The following is a 24,089-nucleotide window of genomic DNA, read 5'->3' as shown; positions in this document are numbered from 1 at the left end:
TGGAATAAAATTTGTTGATTATCAATCTAACAACAAGGTTTTACAATACAAGCATCTGGTTGTGCCACTAGGTTTTATCTACATGTAGTCAAATTTGAGCATTTACATTCCAAGTGGAGACTAGATAGTGAAGATCATAAGAAGATATTACATGTTATAATTGTAGATCATAGTTGAACTAGGCTTTGAGATGGTCTAATTTAATTTAAATCAAATTTTAGGACCTTTAAATGTTGAAATTTGTTAATATTCATTGATTTAACAAGTAGAAGGGATGAATGTTATATTAATTTGATAATGTTGTCTTATCTATTAGTTCTTCTTCATATATATTTCACAAAAAAATTGTATTAATTTAAAGTTGAACTTTTCTTGATATATCAAATTTTATGACCTTAAATGTATAAATTTTAATAATATTAATTACCATGGATGAAGGTTTTCAAGAGTATTATATTTTGTAAAAGTTTTTAAAAATAATGTATTGGCTTACCTACTCTTTGATACGAGGTGTGATGTACTACAAGGCTTGCTCACACTGACTATTCCTTCTTAGGACTTCCAAAGGTCAAATTCAAGACCTTGCTATTTTATTTTTGCTTCTTCCACTTTGGGTCCAACTAAGATCCAACTCCTTCACCCCGGTACATCAACTTTACAAAGAAAAATGAGAACAAATGCTATTATGAGACTTTACTACACATTCGGCTTACCAAGTCCACATGAAATATTGGCAATTCAAGAAAGATTAAAGGCTTCCATCAGCATCATTACATTGATATGTATGAATTTGCATCAACCAACAGCTCTACAATGACTAGAAATTAATATCTCAAACAAATTTCAACTAGATGTTGTTAGTAGCACATCAAAATCACAATCATCGAAAGGTCATTTCACACTTATATAAGTGTTTCCAAACTTGTATGGTAATTCTCAAATCCCTAAGTAACTCTTTTCCCTCATTCTAAATTTTGCAAGAAAAAATTGCAATAGTTGCAAAATTGCAATTTTGTAACTTTTTCAATTTTGAGCAATTTTTGCTATAACTTAAAATTCTTAATTATATGAGCTCACCAAACATGGTAAGGGATCCTATTAAGGTTATTTAGACATTCCAAGATTGTTTTTGACCCTTGGTTAACTTTTCTACCACTTTGGTCAACCTAACCCTTATTGAGCAACTTATAGGCATAACGACAGCTTAGGAACAAAAATTCACTTAGCGACTAAGTTAACCTTACCTAAAGACCTAATAGGTCTTATTAAACCATTAGTGATTTGGCTAGAATAAATACGAGCCAAAATGACAAGAAAGAAGCATTAAGTACAAATTAGACTACCTAGGTGCTCCTCCACTAGGCTAGCTACGAAAGATGGAGGCTCTCCATAGATGAAACAAGGGAGTCACTAGGGTTCACCTACCCATCCAATGCTAATGGTGCTGATGATTCCAAGATTATAAATTTTAAAGTCATGCTATGATGCACCTATAAACTGAGGCATATTGTTAGTTTTGGCATCAACTGAGATCGTTGTCTCGAATCTAGATGGAATGTGATCTCTCAAAAATGAGATAGTTTATTTTAGGCCTTGGCATGAACATCATTTAGCATTCAATGTTTCATCAATAGCCCCCATAGAAGATTGACCTTGATATGCACTTAATGAACCTTGGAGACTCTTCAATACGAGGTGGTTGTAGATGATGGAGGCTCACTGTGGCTAGAACAAGGGTGTCATTAGGGTTTACCCACCCACCTAGAGCTAATAGCACTGATGATTTGATTCCACGATCAGCAGTGTCAATGTAACATTTTGATGCACCTATGAACTAAGGCACACTTCGATTTTTGGCATCGAGTGAGATCATTATGTTGAATCCAAATGGAATGTGATATCTTTAAAATGAGATAGGTTATTTTAGGTCTCAGCATGACCGTCATGTAGCATTCAACATTTTATTGATAGCCCTCATGAACTCTGAGGTACAACCCTCGAAAGATCAACCTCAACACACACCTAGAGCAACTTGGAGACACTTTGATAGGGGTTGGTCACAAAAGATGGAAGCTCTCCACATCCAAGAAAATGGTTTCACTAGGGTTCACTCACTCATTTGGAGCTAATGGCACTAACAATTCAATGCCAACATCAGTAATTTCAAAGTTATGTTGTGATACACCTATGAACTGATGCACATTGTGCATTTTGGCATCAAGAAAGATTGCTATGCCAAATCCAAATAGAGTGTGATCTCTCAAAAATGAGAAACTTTATTTTAGCCATAGACATCACCCTCCTATAGCATTCTACATTTCATCAATAGCCCCTACATGCTCTAAGTTACGACTCTTAGAAGATCGACCTTGATACACACTTAGAGCACCTTGGAGACTCTTTGGTATGGTGTGGTCGCAGATGATGGAGACTCTCCATAGCTAGAAAAAGGGTGTCACTAGGGTTCACCAGACCATCTAGAGCTAATGGCACTAATGATTCAATGCTAAGATTAGTGGTTTCAAAGTTATGTTGTGATGCACCTATGAACTAAGGCACACTATGAGTTTTGACATTGAGTGAGATCATTGTGCTTAATCCAAATAGAATGTGATTTCTCAAAAATAAGATAGTTTACTTTAGTCATTTGCATGACCTTACTGTAGCATTCAACATTTCATCAATATCCCCTAGGAATTTTGAGTTATGATCCTTAGAAGATCGACCTCAACATGTACTTAGAGAACCTCAAAGACTGTTTAGTATAGGGTGGTTGCAAATAATGGATGATTTCCATGGCTAGAAAAAGGGTGTCATTAGGGTTCACCTACACATTTAGAGCTAATGGTGCTGAGGATTTGATGCAAAAATCAGTAGTTTTGAAAGTTATGTTATGATGCACGTATGAACTGAGGTACATTGCGAGTTTCTGCATCAAGCAAGATTGTTGTGCTGAATCTAAATGGAACGTGATCTCTCAGAAATTAGATAGTTTATTTTAGGTCTCAGCATGATCGTCATGTATCATTTAACATTTCATTGATAGCCTCCATGAGCTCCGAGTTACGACCCTCAAAAGATCGACTTTGACAAGCACCTAGAGTACCTTGTAGACTCTTCGGTACGAGGTGGTCGTTAATGATGGAAGCTCTCCATGGTGAGAACACGGGTGTCACTAGGTTTCACCCACCCATCTAAAGTTAATGGCGCTGAAAATTTGATGCCAAGATTAGTGGTTTCAATGTTACACTATGATGCACCTATGAACTAAGCTACACTGCTAGTTTTGTCATTGAGCTAGATCATTGTGCTGAATCAAAACAGAGTGTGATCTCCTAAAAATGACATAGTTTATTTTAAGCCTCAACACGACCATCGTATAGAATTTAATGTTTCATTGATAGCCCCCATTAGCTTTGAGTTAATACCCTCAAAAGATTGACCTTAACACGCACTTAGAGCACCTTAGAGACTCTTTGGTACAAGGTGGCCAAGAATGATGGATGCTCTCCATATTTAGAACAAGGGTGTCACTAGGATACCTATGAACTAAATCACACTACTAGTTTTGGCATCCAATGAGATTGTTGTGCCTAATCCAAACGGAATGTGATTTCTTGAAAATGAGATAGGTTATTTTAGGCCTTGGCATGACCATCCTATAGCATTCAACATTTCATTGATATACCCCACTAGCTTCAAGTTAAGACCCTCAAAAGATCAACCTCGACACACACTTAGAGTACCTTGGAGACTCTTCAGTACGGGGTTACTGCGGATAATGGAGGCTCTCTGTGGCTAGAACAAGGGTGTCACTAGGGTTAGTATTAAGAAAAAAATATTATTTTTTATGTCTCTCAAGTTTTTGGCATTGGGTACAGTGCAAGTTTGGTGTTAGCATGTATTAAAATCATCAATTTTAGGTCCCTCCACACAAATTGCATTAAGTAAAATCATCTTTGTTTCTTACATTAAATCAAAAAGTTTACATTTACAATATCACAAGTGTTTCATCATTATTACATCAATACACAACTACCAAAAATTGTAGCGTCAAAAAGCGTAGTGTCAAAAATCATAGTGTCAAAAATAGAATAGATTTTTCTTCATTTTTCTCCTCATTTAGTTTTTATCTTCATGCATAGCTACTCTTCATGATATATGTACGTTCCAATATAATAAAAAATATTACTAACTTATTTTATTAAAAAGGATAATCATCAGTTCACCAAATCATTATCAACAAAATAACATAAGAAGTAAATATACCTAGTCAAGTGTTCTAAGAGGGTCCTCTCTCTATCCTAGGGTCACCAATATCACTTCATGATCAGCATTAGTAACAACTAAAAGTTCTTTTAATTTTGTCCTTCCTTGATGCTTCAACAACTTTAAATTTTTTGCTATAATAAAATGTGAATATATGAGAATTGTTTTGTGCTTCTAATAGTCTTTGAATGTAGGAATTCCATTCCTTCTAAGCATATATGTCTGTAGCCATGTTCTAGCAACAACCACTAAACTAGTAGGATATGTGAATCCATCATCATTTGTGATTGGTTGTTCAAGCTTTTATTTACCTCTTACACAATGTGCTAACCAATATTTTTATTTCTCATCATTCGCCTCTGGTGCAACCAATGCAAAGACATGTCCTAACTAAAGAAGATCTGATAGATGGTTATGCTCAAGTCAACTTTCCATGTCACCATTTTTGATAGAGAGTATGATACACAATGGAGTAAGATAATATGGAGCCCATGTGTCCACCCACTCACTCAAATCACAGTGATCCCATTCACACTGAAAATAACTAGGAAAAAAGCAAGCTAATTGTCATATCCAAATGGTCCATGTACTAGAATCAAAGCTTCAAAAAGAATGCATTTTTTATGAGTCTCTCACTCTAGCACAATATGATCTATCACCTATGGACCCTTACTAAACAAACCAAAAGAGCCTATCTACTACTGAATCAAGAGTCCCCCCCATGATAATGTTGAACTAAACCAATCAACAATGTTAAGAGCATCAAGAAGCTATGATCCTAAAATATTTAATTGCTCCTTACCTAGAGCTCTCTTCACACATGTCCCTGATTCATCATGTTCTACTTTCTGATGGCCGAACTCAAAAAAACTCCAAATATGAGGCAACCCCCTCTCTATGTGAATCCTATACAACCACTAAAATATGCGAGGATTCTTCAATTGATCTATACAATTATTTGACAAAATGATATGTTTATCCATAGCAATTGCATGGTCCTATAAGAAATCAAAATAATTCTCAAAAAAATGTTGCACAAACTCGTGAGAGTGAGATCTATCATCACCCATATAAAAATGCTAATCTCTAATAATCTTCCAACTATCTCCTGCACTATCAAGGGCATATCTATATGTTATGTGGAAAAAAATAGCAATATGAATGGAGTTGTAATACTAAGATTATGTCTCATTTTGAGGTTTCAATGTGTAGTTCTTAGCAAAGTCAACAACTGATATAATAGTGCTAATGGGAAAAGTCTCCATACACATTCTAAATTGTTGATCCAACCACTAAGACCTGTGACTATGTCTTGCATACTTGTAGAAAAGATTTTTCTTAAAATCTGAAATAAAACTAGCCAAACTAATTTCTTTAGCAACCAATTCACATCTAGATCCCTAACCCCCACTCTTCAATGTGTATTTCACCATTTCATATAACATTTTTTTTACTATTTTCTTGCCAAGATTTTGTTCACACCCCTCATGGAAACATGTGTTAAACTTGGATAAGCCACCACATTCTAAACACTCCTCATTTAAGCAAGCATTTCTATAAGAGAAACAAACATCAACTCTATGACATAAAAACTAATCTAGCAAGTCTCTTGATGATTTTGGAAGAGCACTAGCACCACAATTCTCCAACATTTTTTTACTATGCAAAGTAGAATGGATGGAGCGTAATAGCTCATGGTGCATAGAAAACTCAACATGATATTTGTAAAAAAATGTATTGCAAATTTTAAGTGGCACATAATAAAATGGCTTCAAATATTCAAAAGCCCTTTGTAATATATGTAATCTTGGATGACTCTCTCTAAATTGTTTGAACAACATAGTTTGACTTACCTCCAAATAATGTTTAGGATGTGGTGTGTGGTCTTTGATGCCAGTTATCAATTTTAACATGTCTTTAGCATTGGGTGATAATCTTAAGCTAGAGCACCAAAATTGTGTAATTTCTTCCTTCACATCATCAAATAGCTTCTTTTCAAAATGTGGAAGTCTCCCACGAAAAGTTCATGTTTCATTTTGAAGAGGATCATAAATTCTCTCTTATCAATACAAGTTTGTCTCATATATCTACCCTTTCTCAAATGATGACTTACCAAAGAGGTTGTAATAACCCTTCGAGCAGTTCTCTTATCCTTCTCCCTGCCATTTTTCCTAATACTATTGAGTTCACTAAAAAAATTCTTCACAATAATGGCATTTCTTTCCAATTTTTAATTGACATGAATCTTAAATTTTGAAAGGGTAGGTCTCATATTTTGTATCTTTAATAAGTGTATAAAAAGTTGACATTGTTCCACCACTATCTTCTTGTCCAAAAACATCATATATAGTCTTGAATCCCATAACTGAATGGTTCTTCCTAATTTTTTCCCTTCCAAATTGATAATAATCATTGCACACATTTCAATTATCTATTTTGGTATTCTAAAACCTTCATGTCAATTATAATTAGGAGATATGTAATTTTTGTGTGCATTGTCATTTTCAACATGGTCAATCATGCAATTTACATTATGACATAGTAGCATTTCATCCTCCAAATTTTCATTCTCTAAATTTTCAATCCTAGCATTATCATTATCAATTGGTACGTTTTTATTTCCCAACTACACATATTCATTATCTGACTCCATGATTTCACCTTCAATCAATATATCATCAACTTGTCTCACATTCAACATACCTTGTCTCTTCCTTCAGTGATTTAGCTGGTTCCTTTCCCTATATGTGGCAATGTCTTCATTTGATACCTTCCTTTTGGGTTTAGCCTTTCAATGACTACTGCTCCCCATTTAGAAAACAATATCGAACACCTAATCATACATTATAGAACCTTTTTCTATTGTATGGGCCCTAAAAAATTAGTTTTCTCAAAATGTATGAAAATGGCCTGCAAAAAAATTTGATTGGCAAGTATGCAATGACATGGAATATGTTGGGAAAAGCATGCCCATATTGCTCTAAACCGTAAACTTCTCTCTAACTCCTAAACTCCATTTCTCTAAACCCTAAACCACTCACTAACTCCTTAAACCCATCTTTGTAAACTCTAACTTCATATATATATATATATATATATATGATTATTATATTATATTATAATGATTTTTACTATAATTATTAAATATAATATAGTAATTTATATATATATATGATTATTATATTATATTTTTATGATCTTTAATATTATTATTAAATATAATATAGTAATATATGTTATTATTGATATTATTATTATGACCTATAAGTATAATATGTTAATATACATATGATTATACTATATTATATTATTATGTTTTTTACTATTATTATTAAATATAATATAGTAATAAATATTATTATTTTTATTATTATTATGACCTATAAATATAATATAGGTCACCCTAGGGACACATTTGGTTGGTTCAAATGCATCGAAAGGGCTCATAGGTTAACCTATGACCCCTTTTGATGCATTTCATGACAACATATGTCCCTAGTGGCCTTACGACATCTAGGGACCCATTTGGTTGGTTCCAATGCATTGAAAGGGATTGTAGGTTAACCTATTACCCATTTTGACCCATTTCATGACAATATATGTCCCTAAAGGCCCTAGGGTATCGAAAGGGGTCATATGTTAACCTATTATCCTTTCAATGCATTTAAAAAGGTAAAAGTATGGTCATGTTTCAAAGAATTGCATTAGAACACATTTTAGAGCCAATTACAATAGATGGTTAAGTGTGACTATATGCTTTAGTTGTTTGAAGACTGGTCATGTAACGAGAAATTGTCCAACAAGGTCACCAATGCCAAGCAATGAATTCAACAAGGGAAAAATATATTGCTGTTAAAAAGGTAAAAGTTTAGATAAATAAGGCAAGGAAGAATAGACAATATTACAATACATCAAGTGCAAATGAGGCCACCTCTGTAATGCCCTGCCAAGGGATCCAAAGAATTAATCTAAAATTTCACTAAGTTTTCCAAACAATGTTTTTTATTAAACATGAAAGCTAAACCATCCACATGATAGCGGAAGCAATAGCAACAATTCAAATGAAAGTAAACATAAACATAACATACATAATATGTTACATTCTTTAAAGATCCCTTAACGTTGAATCACATCTAAATTATCCATTCATCTAAAATCACATGCTTATGGAATAACAATGATACATCCAACATTCTTAAACCATATACAAGTGTCCTTTTAGTAATTTACATTTTAGATTGCTCAATCATCCACTGTACATGTCACAGGGTATAAAAAGGCTTAAAAGAATAAACATCCGTGTAAAAAAATTCATCATCATCCAATATTAATCCATGATGCAATTAATGTAAATGAAACCACATATCATACATGATACATCATCACAAAAGATATAACATCCATCATAAAAGATAGCCATGATCATAAAACACATCTAATCTAAATGCATGGTTCCTCCCAACCATGAATAACATCATTAGACCATCATGGGCCCTAGCCATCCCTCCATGCGTAACATTCGAAATCACCGAATAGATCATCAACATTAACATAGTAGGAATGTCACTCCTAAAACATCCTATGTACATCATATGCAGAAAGTAATCTAACATGCAAAGTATAAGATAACATCATGCAAATCATCAATGTAAGAAACATACTAGTAAATACATCCATCATAGGGTATATCATCTATCATAATGCTCCAAGAACATAATCAAGATAAATACCAACCAAGAATGCTCCAGCCATGGTGTCTCAGACGGATCTCAAATGATAAGAGTGATAAAACACTACCACCTGACCATGTGGAACCTAAGTGGTCCACTCCCACCGTGCTAAGGAGATAATCTCAAGTCCCAAATAGGCTATCAAAACTACAAAGCATAAATCTCTATAAATTTAGGAATCTTAAAAGTATACTAACTCAAAGATTCCAATCACAAAACTGACAACTAATTCCCAGAGACACACAATGACATATAGGAAACCTACTATGCAAGCGGGAAAGTTTCATCGCATACATCATGTAAAAGTTACCCTGGGAGTTAACTAAACTCCACAGATCCCTACTGATCCTCATGCGGCCACTAGTATCCTCTCACACTGACAAGACATACTATGGAATGCAAGGTCGCAACCAAGCATTCTCTCTACTCCCATCCTAGTCTATACTAGCACTCGAGGCATGGGGGGGAAAAAAACAATTATCTTTTTAGGTTCATTTAATCCCCATTTAGTGTAAATGTTATCACTTATTAACAAAACTTACAATGAGTTACCCTAGCAGCCACTTAGGGCCCTAGCCCCCATTGCAAGCCACTTCCCAACACTACAAGTAGATAACCTACCCTGAGCTCATGCCATCATAAAATCACCATAGTCTTGTACAAGAAACTGGAAAGAAATACCAAAACATAATCCATAAAAGAATCATCAAATATCCACAATAAAAGCATCAAATCTCCACGAGCATCTGAAAAGCATTCATAGAAAATCATGACCACAACAGTTCTCTATTGGCAACTAAAGGCATCACTGATAATCAAAAGTATCCATTGGTTCTCAATAACCAAAATATATCTCAAAATCATACTGATCGAAGACTCCAAAATGGTTGAGTCAAAATGTGTCACAACATGACATCATCAAGAATAAATCAACATTTCAGTCCCATCATGGCAACTAGAAAGTAATCCAAGGATAATTGATCGATGATTCAAAAATGGTTAAGTCAAGTGTCTCAGATACAAATAACTTAGCTTGACTCAAGAAGATTGATAAGCAATAACAATCAGTAATTACAAAAATTTCATAGAGCATTCCATCACATAACCATGGTTGGATTTATAAAGATCGAGACCAAGTAAGATCAACATGCCATCACATTCGCATAACCCCCAAGCCTCTGGTAACAACCTAAGACTGGTCAACACTAGTCAACCCAAAAACCAAAAACAAGAAGCATAAAAAGAACACAATGCGGACACATGTTTAGGTTTACTAAAAACACATGGATGAATTAAGTGTAGAGCTTCAGTTTTTTGTTTCAAGTATACTTCAAGTGTATAGGATTTACCATTTGACCTACATGTCAACCTGTTTGTTTCGCCAATTGCATTATTCTTACCATTATTTAAAATAATATTCTAAGAATAACTAAAGGGTAAATACAGTACTCATTAAACTGATCATCATTGACCCATAATTAACTTGTTCTCTTTATTTAACTATGATCCATATTTTAATTGATTAACTCTTCTTAAGGTTACTTCAACTTCCAACATAAATCAAGGATCATTATTCGTTATAATATAAGAGAGCTAATTATCAATCTTCGAATAAGAAGATTATAACTTTATTAAAATGATCAATTAAATCAATCAATTAACATAGGTACACAATTCATAAATATTACTAAAGTTTGAGCCTTTTAATTTAATCGTTATCATCGTTGACAACCATATAATATCTAAAGTTATTATTCAAGTCATTAGATAATTTACAACTTCGCTAGAAGGATCAATATTAGCATATCAATTAAAACTTTATTACATATCTTAATTATTAATTAAATTTAATTAACTCTAATTAATTAATTTAATTAATAATTAGATAACCATACCATTAACCCAGTAAATATCAATTGATTAATAACTAACTATAATTTGTACATTAAAAGTCAACCATAATCCAGTACACAAATATTCATATTCATGGTTCAATATTTAATAACAAGTTATATTGGGAATCTTATTAATAAATCTATAATGACCACATTCGTCTTTCTTTAATGTTTCCTTTGCAAACCCATATTACCGATAATCATTTCAATTAAGACTATCGCACAACTTCATTATTAATAACATAGTTATATTATCAACTCAATGAATATCAATTAAAAATCAACTATACTCCAAATCCAAAAATTAATATCTTTACAAAACTTCAATCATTAAATAATCCTTACTAGATTAACTCTAATAAGATTTATTGAAAACTATTTAAACCATTTATACTATTATGTATTAATAGTTTGTTAGACCCAACAAACATTAATAAATAATAAACTCATCTAAACTATTATTACTGGATTCTAGCGAACCTTCCATAAACTTTATTAGTTAATATTTAACTAACTCTTAACACCATTAAGGTATATCAATAATTTATTTAATAATACATAATAACTCAAATCATAGCAATGTTATAACAATGTTACAACAAAGATTCCTTATCAATCCAATATCACTATAACTAATGATCCTTCAATGGATTTTATTTCGAATTTATTAAGACTCATTATCTTTATAATGAATTAATTTCCTTCAATTATTAACTAATCTTGATTAAATTGGAGTTAATTAAATTAGTTAATAATATACTATGCATTCAACTAACAATAAAACTTGACAAATATTATTAAAATATTCTAACATAATGATATAGAACTTTATCACCAAACATTATTAATAAAATGACAATTTAAAACTATGTTTATTTAAAATCTTGAATATTAAAAATTCCATTATTATTATTATATATATCTATATATATACATATACATATATAACGATTAATAATATATATATATATACATATATTTATATGTAATAACATATAATCATCACTTAATATTTATTATAAAAAAAATATGCACGTATTACATAATGCGGCTAACAGTGATGACGTCGCTGTCAAGTGACCGAGCCATGCAGTCCGGCCTCCGTTGCAGGGCCTGCGACAACAATCGCAGTACCTGTGACCATATACTTGGCTGCCGGCACTTATATAAGGGGATTGCGGTGGGATAATCCCCCCCGCCCAACCTTATTAAATATTTTTAAAACGTTTTCTTTTCAAATGAATTTCACATGCACGAATTCAGATAAAATTCTTCACTTCATTTTCTTCAATAAAGTTTTTACAATATATTTATACAATATATTTACACACACACACACACACACACACATATCCGTATAGGTGTGTGTGTGTGTGTATATATATATATATACCCAGTATGCCATCAATCATTACTACAATTTATTATATATATATATATATATATATATATATATATATATATATATATATGTATGTATGTATGTATGTATGTATGTATGTATGTAGTTATTATATATTTAAACATAGAACACATATATAACTTTTAAATAACAAGGGCTTTCTAAATCTTAAGAATTTCAACCCTCTTTCCATTTTCAAAATTTAAATCCTTGCCAATCTAATTTCATAATTTAAATTCGAACCCAAACTCGATTTAGAACTAATTTCTTTTCTAAATTGAAGCTAGGGCTTTCTATTGTTTTCTTTGCATCCAAATAAAAAAACTAACATATATATCTAGATTCTAATTTCAAGATTGAAAATTCAATCACAAAGAATATTCAAACACAAATAACATACATGATGAAGACAGGAAGAGAAAGCGTGCAAATAGATTATGTGAAAATCATGAGTGTACCTGGACACTGATGCTAATTTTCCATCCCTCAGAAGTCCATAGAGAATCCCTTCCTTCTCCAACATTCGCAATTCCTCCAAGATCCAAGCCAATCGAAACCCACGTGACTAGAAGAGCTTGTAGAAGCATATGAGCATGTAGAAGCATATGTGCTTCTCAAATGCATGTAAGCTTTGAAGCTTGTCCAAACACACTAGGAGAGCCTCTATTTAAAGGCCTCTAAGATGCATCTGGAATGTGTCTAGAAAGAACTAGAAGATAAGCATGACAACTAAGCATGAGTCTACTCCAACCTTCTATATGAGTCATAAGGTTGTAGACACCATGTGCTCAAATAATATGCTAACTCGTAAGTGTAGACAACTTGTGCATACTTAGAGTGCAAACTTCTGTGTTGTCTACATGACAACTCTCGAGAATTTGCAAACTCCTATGTGAGAAAATATTAAAATAATGCACATTAATTAATATAATATTTACTTTACTCTTTTCAATTTAATTATTATTATTTTTAAATCTCATGCACTAACTTTAATAATTCCCCTTGTTTTATCTTAATATATTTATATTTTAATCACATGAAATCTAGAATCTTTTAATAATTTTAATATCTTTTTAACCTTTAAATTTATTTTCGAAACTTAATTTCTAAAATATTTACTAACTTATATAAATATTATCACATTCCAACTTTAAAATTATAACTTTTATATTCAAATTTAATTATTTTATTGAATTAATTTCCCAATTAATTAAATAAAATAAATATTAAAATATAATATTAATTGCCCATTAAATTAGACCATTAATTAAATCTTTTAATTAGGCTTAATTAATAGAAAATACATCAAAGACTCACAAGGTAAAATACAAAAATTCATCATAGCCAAAATACATACAAAACCAAACCAAGGGTTAATATCACGAATTATGTCATCTGACACATTCAGAGGGTACTCAACTCAAATATTTGTCCTAATTTTCAATTAGAACAAATGGCTTAAAGGGTTGGGATTTGGACTTGAGAATTTATCTCACCTCTCTTACCATTGAGATAATGCGATAAGGTACGCTCATCCTGGCAATTCAGAGAAGTCGATACCTGGTACTTGCAACCTGCATAAAAACCACGCATCTACAAGCATAATATATACCGAGCTAAACAAGCAATGATAGAAAGTGGTGCATCGTGTAGATCCCGGCGAGCAGGTGACTACGACTCCCTTCCTTAACCACATCAGACACGCCATACAGAAAGAACAAACACGCACACCATACACATGCAAGTATGGGGTAAGTATCCATAAGAAAACACATATGATAATAAATCATATAACTAATCAATAACTGAAAATAATGTAATAATCATCATACATACATGAAATGTAGAGTCTAAGTAATCTCATCACATATCAACTGAATCCATAGCACAATATCTGATAGTCGCAAAACAATGGTGCTAACCAACAACATAAAAAAGCCCTAAAACAGTTTGACAAAGATAACAAAAATGCGACCTAGGGGTATGCACTACAACCTCATCAAAAAAATCAGGTGATCGCATCACACTTAATTAGGCAATCAAAAGGTATGTATGAGACTGATATCTCAATGTTACATTTTATGTAAGTTCCAAAGAATTTAAGATTTGAGAAGATTATATATACATGAATTAAGATGCAATGTATTGGTTTGAACCTAGAAGAAATCTTTTTTTTTGTTGTTTTTCATGTTGTTGCTGGACATGAAAACTTTCAAAGTTGTTGCCGATTGAGAATGAAATTTTAGTTGTTGTCAAGTAATGGACTCATGTTGGTAATTTACGAGCTCACAATGGTTTCTAAGTCTAGTGTGAATCATGCATAAGCTGAGTGAGAAAGAAATCTTATAATAGTTCAGCTTACACCTATGAAAGAAGTAATTATTTATTGCCAAATATCAAGGGTTACATAGTTAATTTTTGTCTCATTTGCATTTACTAGAGATTGAAGAGAGAAACAAGAGCATAAAGGTGATTTGAGAAGGAAGATCCAAGTTTTTTTGAACTCCATTCAGCTGGTACTCAATTTATTCATCAGATTTCAAATCTATTTCACTAGTGTTGAGTTACACTGTTTGATATTTCATAAACCCTAGTTACTTAAAATAGAGTATATCCCTTCTATAAGTGTTAGCAAGGAAGGAAAGGAACTTTTCAATTTTCAATTAATTAGTAATGATGCTAGACTAACACCATTCCAAGCTATTCCTAAGATAGAATACAAGGGAGACCAATCTGGTGCATTATCAATAATACCACCAAAAGTTATATTGATCCTATATGTGAGATGTTTCTATACTGAAAAGATTGGAGAAGTAGGAGATATGGAAATAATAGATGCAGACAACAAATCATGTGATAATGGAATTTTGAAGGAGGAATATAAAAATTTTGAATGAAAAGGGTTAAATCATGCCCTAGATTTTCCTCAAGTCTTTAAGATAGAATAGATACGAATTGTTTTGAGCTGTATGCATTACAATTTCATTTAGTTGGAGAATGGATCCATTAAGATCACCAAAAGGATCATCCATTGAGTATTTGTGTATCCAATATAAACTTAAGATTAGGCAAAGTGATGCAAATGAGATAATTGAAAATAATACATGGGTAGTATGGAATAAAAGAGGGATATCCATAGACACAATTTTAGATCCCCTAATTGCATTTGCAATGAGAGTGATTGCTCACAAGTTCTTTCACTTTAGTAGATTGAACAGTATATCCTTCATGGTTATATATTTGGGATAAAAGATAGTGAAGAAGGACCACACTTATGTCCTGGCCAAGTTACAACTTCAATAGTTATCAAAATACTTGGAGGCCATAAGGAAGGCAAAGAGTGCATAATGAAAATTTGGTTCACTGTACTTGTCTATATTTTCTTCTATGTCCAAAATATATATCCAACATTTGGTCTCATAGTGTGGAAGACCAAAAGGTCAATTACACTATAGATTATAGATCTAATTAAGTAGTTTGGAGATACTTTTTAAAAAGTGATGATGAGCTAGTTTGAAGAATTTAAGAAAACTATGAGAGAGAGATTAAGGATTCCCATGTCACTAGTTCAACAATATAACAATGGCTTATGTTTTCTAGTTGATGCCGGTGAGGCATCTATAGCTATTACAACTTGATTGGAGGAGGAAATTGAAAAGAGTGTCACCTCATTTGGAAACTATGAGAAAGAAAATTCTATGATCATAATTGATTTAAAGATAGCCATTGTGATGAGAAAGAATAATAAGCTTGTGAAAAATCTTAAGTAGATATTTAGTGGAGGAGAAGAAGAAGAAGAAGATGAAGATGATGAAGATGAAAACCGAGCCCAGGCCCCATTGGCACTCACTCTAGGCCAAGGAGAAGAACAAGAAGAGAATGTAAAAGGTGTTGTTGAAGAAGAAGTGAAGGAAGAACCTAATCCAAAAGACAAGAAGAAGAGGAAGGAAAAAGATATTGTAGTGGTGAAACCATATAAAGTTGTAAAAAAACAAAAGCTTGTTGTACTTGTTACTAGGTCTAGCATAAGGGCAACAGAAAAGAAAATAAAAGAGGTAGAGAATCCAAAAGGAAAAAGTTTTGGAAATACAATAGGAAAAGTAAATTTCTAAGAGGGGAAAGTGAATCAATGCTTTAAACTTTTACCCATAAAATATTCATCACACATCCATCTCACATATTCAATAAGTTAATTGAAATACGATGTAAATCATATGCATCTAAAGTATGTTTGTAAGCATTCAAACATATACGACATCAAATATGATTACGTAGAAACCCTCCAATGAGAAGGTAAAACTAGGGTGGGGATGACACCCACAAATCTTCACTACCGTAGTAATAAAGTGTATCTAATGATGGTTACAATGACTGATCATGAAACATGATCTACCCTATGAAAGGTGTACCCTATTAAAGGCTTACAAAATTTTTTAGTTCTATACCTATTAAAGTATTTCAACATCCCATTAGAAGTGCTCGTGGTTAAAGGACTTCAACTCACAATTAGGTAAGGACCTTGTTAGAGGATTTTAATGTATCCTATTAGGACTAATCTATTAAGCACTGATTCATCTACTAGAATGTCTCAACATTTATCTTGTGATTAGCACTTTCATGCTTGATGACAGATCACCTCTATTCTATTGTATACTTTACCCTTCTTAATCAAATGTATCTTTGTTGTTCATTCTTTCCTTCCTATGTTCTACTTTTATTGATTCTGTAATTCAATTCAAATAATAATACCTTAACCACCATGAATGTCCTAGTTTATGAGTGTAAAACTCTCCTTTTTTCATTCATTCATTCCCTTTCACACACATGCAAAGTTTAGGGTCCATCCTCCTTAAGAATACCTAGGTGACTTAAGGTTATGTATGAATCAATGGGTTTGATTCATCCATATTGCCTCTTAAACCTTCCCTTTACCTAATTGGGTGCCTGTAATACATAGGGATTCCAACTTATGAGTTTTCCTTATCACCAAATTATCATAATTCAATCCTTAAGTTAGCCCAAAAATAGATTACATAGTAGTTTGTGCCAATACAAAAAAATATGACAAAACTATGTTACATGACATCTAAAGTCCCAGATGCTTGGCACATACAGTGACTTCAATGTTGTAACTCAGCATCTGAATGCCTCAGCATGTACTACTTACTCAGCTCCTAAATCACTTGGCACATACTGTCTTCTTGTCACATGAGTGACTCGAAATGCTCTAACTTATAATTTGTGCTCGGCATATGTCACTTGTTTGGCATGAACTAAGTAAATGACATAAGTGTATAGACACTCACTTGTGAAAACCACACTGAGTTCAACAATCTCCCCCTTTGACATGAGTGTCAAAAACACTTGGTCATACATTAATACTCTTATTCTTAATTGCATAACATAAACTCTTATTCGACTTTTATATGAAATTTCAAAATATCAAAATTTTGCAACATGACTTATACAAAAAAATCTTATAACTCCCTCTCAGTTGTTTGATCTACATGTCTTGTATTCTATATCAAAATCTTCTCCTATTGAGTAGATTTACCTTAAGTAATACACTTTCTCTATTTTATGCTTTCTCCTCTCAGTCCCCCATTCTTGCTCTCCCTTACCTCTTACTCCCCCTTTTTGACATTCATGTCAATGTGTTATACACTAATAGTATGCTTGTATAAAAGGGATTTATGGACCTCAAGAATAATCTTAAGAGCTACATCCCAATTATCACAAGCTACCTCCAAAGACTTAATTTGGATGGCTAGCTTGGAAACAAGGTGTACTGTTGATCATTCATTTTGCATGAGGTCAATGGCAGGAATCCATAGTGTAATTCCTCTTTTGAAAAGAAAATCTTCCTAAGGATCCACTCCAAGGTTCAGTGTTTGTCTTGCAACATACCAAAATCCACTCAGTAGAAGATAAATGTGAGTGTTCATAAGGAGGCCTTTGCTGGTTCTAAAATCTCTTTTATCTTGGAATTGAAGTAAAATTTGTTTGATGTCTCAAAATATCACACCAAAAGAACAATATTTTTCTATTTTTCTATTTTTTCAATGAATGCAATTCTAACAATGTAGCTACTATGAGGTCCTATTCTAACAGGGGGTTAGCAAACAAAATAATGAAACTGAAAGAAAATAACATGAAATCAAATAACTTGAAATTGAAATTCCTAAATGGACATAAGCTACGGAACACAACATGCTGCGTGTTAAACCTTAGAAGAAATTGGTAGGAAAGTAATGAAAATAGGAGCAGCGCTTCCTAGAATCCACTGATGCAATTGTTAGTGAGAATCTTTAACAAATCGAATGATATTTCACTCTTCATCAAATCACAAGGCCATGGAAAGTGTGCTAATGCGAGACAAAAAGCTATGTAGACACAATCGAGTGATCTCTTATCAAGCTTGTTACATCAATGAAATTCATATATCTGTAGCAAACACCAGAACTAAAAGATTGCACAACCAAAAACAACCCAATAAACCTTTGGCTCAAATGCAATCTCATGAATAAAATCCACAAAACAATGACACATTCAGGAAAGAGTAACTATACTCTGAATGTTAGCACCGAAAGCATAACTTTATTTCATAATAACGGTGGCCTTTGTTAGATTTTACAATGGGGTATTTATAAGAAATCGTCTCCTCAATTTGTCTTGAGAGTGAGAGATATCTTAATGCAATAAAATGCTTTTAAAACATTTAAACAAACTAAATACATATAAACTGATAATCTAACTGGTGCTTAGAGGGACTCCATCCATATTTTATTCATTAATTGGATGCATGAGCCCTTTACATGTCAAAAACAGTGAAAGCATGAGAGAGAAAGTAGGAAGAAGCCATCAGTCAAAGTAGAAGTGCATGGAGACACCAAAAATAGAAGCTACCCCTTCACTAGGTATGTGTCAGAGTTAAACTTCTGTCTGAATGCATTCTTGATGCATGGAAAGTGCTATTTTTGGAACTAGAAGTCAACTGTCAATGCACCTCTAAATTGTGGACCTGTGAAGCTGTGGACCTTGGCTTGGTCAAAAATCTCAAAATTTTACGAAGTGTCAAAATTGAAATTTTGGCATCTGGGTTTTGCTCATCTTTATCCCAAAGATATGTTTGGATGTTTGCCCTTGAATTTCTCTATAATCTTAGTAATCTTACCAGCATTGAGAAGATCCAAAGCCTCATACTTGTCTTTGACCTTCTATTTGTAGTTGTCCACCTCAATTTAAGTTTCTGCAAAATCTTTGAGTTTGGTGTCCACCTCTAACAGTGCTTCCTCTGTCCTAAAGGCTTGTCTAATGTCTTCATTACTAGATGCTTCCTATAAAGTCTTTCTAAAATTCTCCACAACTACCTCAACTGGTAAAAGCTTCTCTCATTCTTCATCTTCTAAAATATCCAAGCATGCATCACTCTACAACTTTTTCGCTTCCAAAATTCGCTCTCTAGCTTGGTCCTTCAACCTATGTATCTTATCATGCAATGTTTCCATCACTTTATTTCCATCTACAATCTTTCCTATCCAATCATCTAGCATTTCTAACTCTTCTCTGGTATATACATCAATTGGAATGCAATACCTTTACCCTTTTATCGCTTGTAGAGTTTGCAAATCCTTGCTCCATACCTGTACCTCATCCATAATTCTGAAGTCCTACCTCAAAATTACCATGATCTTATCAACATTCCCTTGTGTAGCATGCAATAACTTCAAACTTCATGTGATTATAGTGACACCCTTATCCTCAAGGATGTCTAGCCAATCTTGACAAGCTCTCAAAAATGGATTGAGTCGTACACCTTCCCCTTCTCTAAGAATGGTATTCAAAGTCTCCTCAGGGCATTCAGAATCAAGAGGACCAATAACTTTAGCTAAATATCCTTTTAAGATCTCAACTTTCCTTTGAAGTTCTGATTTCAATCTGATCCTATTCCATATGGATAAGAACCTCCTTGACTCCCATAGTCATCATCTGTCATGAAGTATCATGTGTAGGCTTTCTTAACATGATATCTTTCACTTCATAGTCCTAAAGGCTAATAGCTTCTTCATCTATACCTTTGTGAGGGTGAGCCACTTGTGCAAATAAGTCCTAGTTCTAAGTAGTAGTACTGAATTTAAATGGCGTTGCATCATGTAATGGAGAGTTAGGCTTGTTCAAAATCTCTGTAATGTCACAAATATCATCCCTTGAAGCAAGGAATTGATGTTTAGCACTTCTCATTATTTCTTTTCAAAACCATCTTGGGATATGTCTTTCTATATTCTTAGCTCTAGATGATGAAGGGATGTGTTCAACTACCTCCTTCCCTCTATCACTCTTTCTTGGAGTCTCCTATTCTGAGAGTTCTTAGTGTTCTTCTTCTATAGTCTCAATTTTTGTAGATCCCATAGGTTGATCCTCAACTTCTTGAGAAGGTTGTTGTATACATTCTACTACTCATGCCTCTTTTGATGGCTCATTAGTAACCCTTAGTTCTACTTCTCCTTGTAATGATGATTCCTTCTAAAGATGTTCTTCTAAACTCGGAGGTGGAGGTGTCATTGAAACCTTATCTACCATCATAACCTGAGGTGAAAATGGGGGAGTGAGATGAGGACCTTGTGTCTCGGGTGGGATCTACGTCCAACTTGCTATTTAAGTTCACCTATAGGAGTATCTCTAATCTTATGTCCAACCAGTTATGTACCCACTGGCATGAAATCAAAATCTGGAATGGAGAGAACATCATCACCTAGCTCCCTTTGCTCATTCACCCATCACTATACTTCATGTTCCAAAGAAAAGAGTTCTATTGTTTCAGCTTGGGTGGGTGGTGAGGTATTTGTGACACTCTTCCTTCTTTCCAATTCTATTGCTTTGGCCAGTCGAGTTCTCCTTTGTAGAGGCACTTTCTCCTCCTCTTCATCTGACTCTATTTCCCCTTCATCTAATTCCTCCTTGGGGATGGTTTTAGGAATAGAGGGATTAGGCACTAATATTTTATGAACTCTTTGCCTCTTGTTCATTCTAACCTTGATCCTCTTTTGCTTCTATGGAACCATAGGAAAAATGGGCTCTTCATTAACCGGATGAATGGATGTCTTTGGAATTTCTCCCTCTTCTTTTTGGCTTGACAAAATAGGAGGCAATGGAAAACCAACCTAGATATGAGAAATTTCAGAGTCTTGGGGCTCCTAGGGAGTAGATTCTTGTCACTGTGAACGGGCCTTTTCTTCAACATGCTTTCTCTAAATCCTCTAAGGAGAGGCTCTCTTCCTCTTTTCCTTCTTCTTCTCTGAAGGATGGTAGTATCCCACTGGATGATCAAGCTGGTAGACTATTTCTAGCCTGATAGGAGACTGGAGTTCAAAGATAGGAACTATGACTTTCTTCCCCTTTACCCTTTCTAGGCGAGCATGTGCATGGAATATCACTATATCTAGAATTGGATCAAGTGGAAAGGGTTTCTTGATCCAACTCTTTGCATTCTGATGACATGTCTCACTCGATGATTAATATCATCTCCTTGCTCTCTATCAATTTATGCATTCAGGATGGGCCTCTAGCCAAATTTATCTGTATTGAATAAGGGATCCAATAGCTCCTGTGAGTCCTGTAGTCTTATCTCATCCAGGATGGTCAAATGGAGAGCCTTCTTTTCTGAATACAAATTCATTCTACAATAGTCTATGATACAAACATCATAGTCATTTGTGGCATTCATCCAATGATCTTCAATGGTGTCCTCATGATAGAACTCTTTTCCTACCAGGTTTTTCACTTTACCAACATTGTCAAAGAATGGATGAGGAGAGTTATATTCTTCAAGAGGATAATTCTCCCATTCTCACTCAAAATTTAGGATATCCTACTTTCTCTTTACCTGGTATGCTCCTATTCCAAAAGGTTAATCCCAACAAGGCCTCCATTGTTTTTTGATCCTGTCATAAGCCAACTCAATCTACTAGGAAATTTCCATTAGAACCAACTTGTCACTTGGGTACCTTGGGAGTTTCTTTGGATGGATAGATGCACCACCAACCTGAATGTATATGCATGTCCAAAACTAGACGAAATATGTCTTGAGAGTTGTAATCTATGTCTTTGCCTCATCAGATAATCTCTTCCCATAATCCCCTTCGATGAATCGAATAATGGAAAAGATGAAGGCATCATTCACAATTCTATATTCCTTGCTCTGTGGTGAGAGCTTCTTCTTCACCAGATGAGGATAGACTATATATGGCCATGCATTAGGATCCTATATACTACCCTTCTTGTACAACTCGAGATAGTCATTTGCCCTTGCTACAAGTAGATATACCACATAAGAAGTCATATAGAACTTCTTCTTGTCCTTTACTATCCACAACTAGTCACACAAGTTTTCACTAAGTGTGGTGGCCCAATCCAGTGGCATCTTTGCATGTCTGATGGTCTCAATGAAGTTGACCATGAATGGAGTGAGATGACACATTGTAGGCAATCCCATAACTCTACTCAGGAGAATGATTGAATATCCAATGTCTTGCTTCATGTATCCTTGAGTCATATCCACTATGTTGATTGTCTTCCCCCCAGGTGGTTTTTCAATGAAGAATGAGGAATATATGATGTCGATAGCCTCTTGGTAATGATTCTTATGCCACCTCTTAGTTGCTTCATATGAAAGCCTAATGAAGTGATTAGCTCTAGGTAGATGAAAAACCCTCTCGATATTATCAAGTCGTAGATCCAAGACCACTTCCCTAGTGATGCTCTTTACCACCCTTTCATTATGGACAAAATGCTAAGATAGGGTCATAATCAATTCAGCTGACTGCACGGTCCCAAGATGTGATGCTACATTTACTAATCCAAAATAGATTAGGGTAGATCTCAAAGATGATCTTTCAGTTGGGTAGTTACAAACTCTTAAGAACTCTCCCAAGTCTATGTGTCCAAGCTCTGTGTCTTTGATCTCAGAGTATTCATCGTGCTACTTTGATTTTGAGGTTATGTCTTGGAACTTGTACACAACCGATTTTTCTACTGATCCAAATGTGGACAACATTTGATTATATTACCTATGTGTCACAGGAAAAAGACCATGATTAATTATTATATACCGAAAAAAAAAATGTTAAAAAAAAAAATTCCCACCCTTAGGGACTTATTATATATATATATATAAACTTTTTTAAAGAAAAATTGAGGAAGTGTGCGCACTGCGCGCGGTGGCGAGGGCATCCACGTGCATGCACCAAAAGGGTTGTGGTGCACATGTTCATGCCACACACATGGTGGTGTAAGCAGCGTGCTCTCCAAAAGGTGCATGGCTAGCATGTGCACACGTGCCCCACAAGGGGTGCGGCCTAGCACAGGCACTGCGACGGCGTCGCGCATGTGGCCCAAAATGGGCACGACCAGGTGCAGGCACCATGACGGTGCCATGCACGCACCCCAAAAGGGGCACGACTAGGTGCTGCCTCTGCACACGTGCACCCCAAAATGGATGCACGAGCACCACACCACTCGAGCACAATCGCAGCAATGTGCGCCCAAAAGGGCACAGCAAGCAGCATCACAGTGAGGTATGGGGCAGCGCACACACCTCATGGGCACATGGTGTTGGAAGAAAAGTAGGGGGGGAGTGTTTTACCTCTCCCTCCTTGCTCCTTGGTCAAAGAATGAGTAAGGAAGAAGGGGTGGGAGGGTTTTTATAACCCTCTCTCCCTTTTGCAAGCATGTTGCACCTCGATGCACATGTACTAGTTGATTTTTTTTTAAAAATTATTTTATTTTATTTACTCT

General features: G+C 34.1%; 1 pseudogene; it reads right to left on the bottom strand.

Moving 5' to 3' along the window:
* Window positions 1-23,860, bottom strand: part of LOC149546670 (serine--tRNA ligase, chloroplastic/mitochondrial-like) — a 45,475-nt pseudogene extending 21,615 nt beyond the window's left edge.
* Between the last annotated feature and the right edge of the window lie 229 nt (window positions 23,861-24,089).

The sequence above is a fragment of the Cupressus sempervirens genome, chromosome 7, assembly GCF_028749045.1.
Source record: "Cupressus sempervirens isolate cs-2001-9-10 chromosome 7, ASM2874904v1, whole genome shotgun sequence".
Lineage (NCBI taxonomy): Eukaryota > Viridiplantae > Streptophyta > Pinopsida > Cupressales > Cupressaceae > Cupressus > Cupressus sempervirens.
The sequence above is the reverse complement of the archived record's forward strand: the minus strand, read 5'-3'. Positions and strand labels throughout refer to the sequence as shown.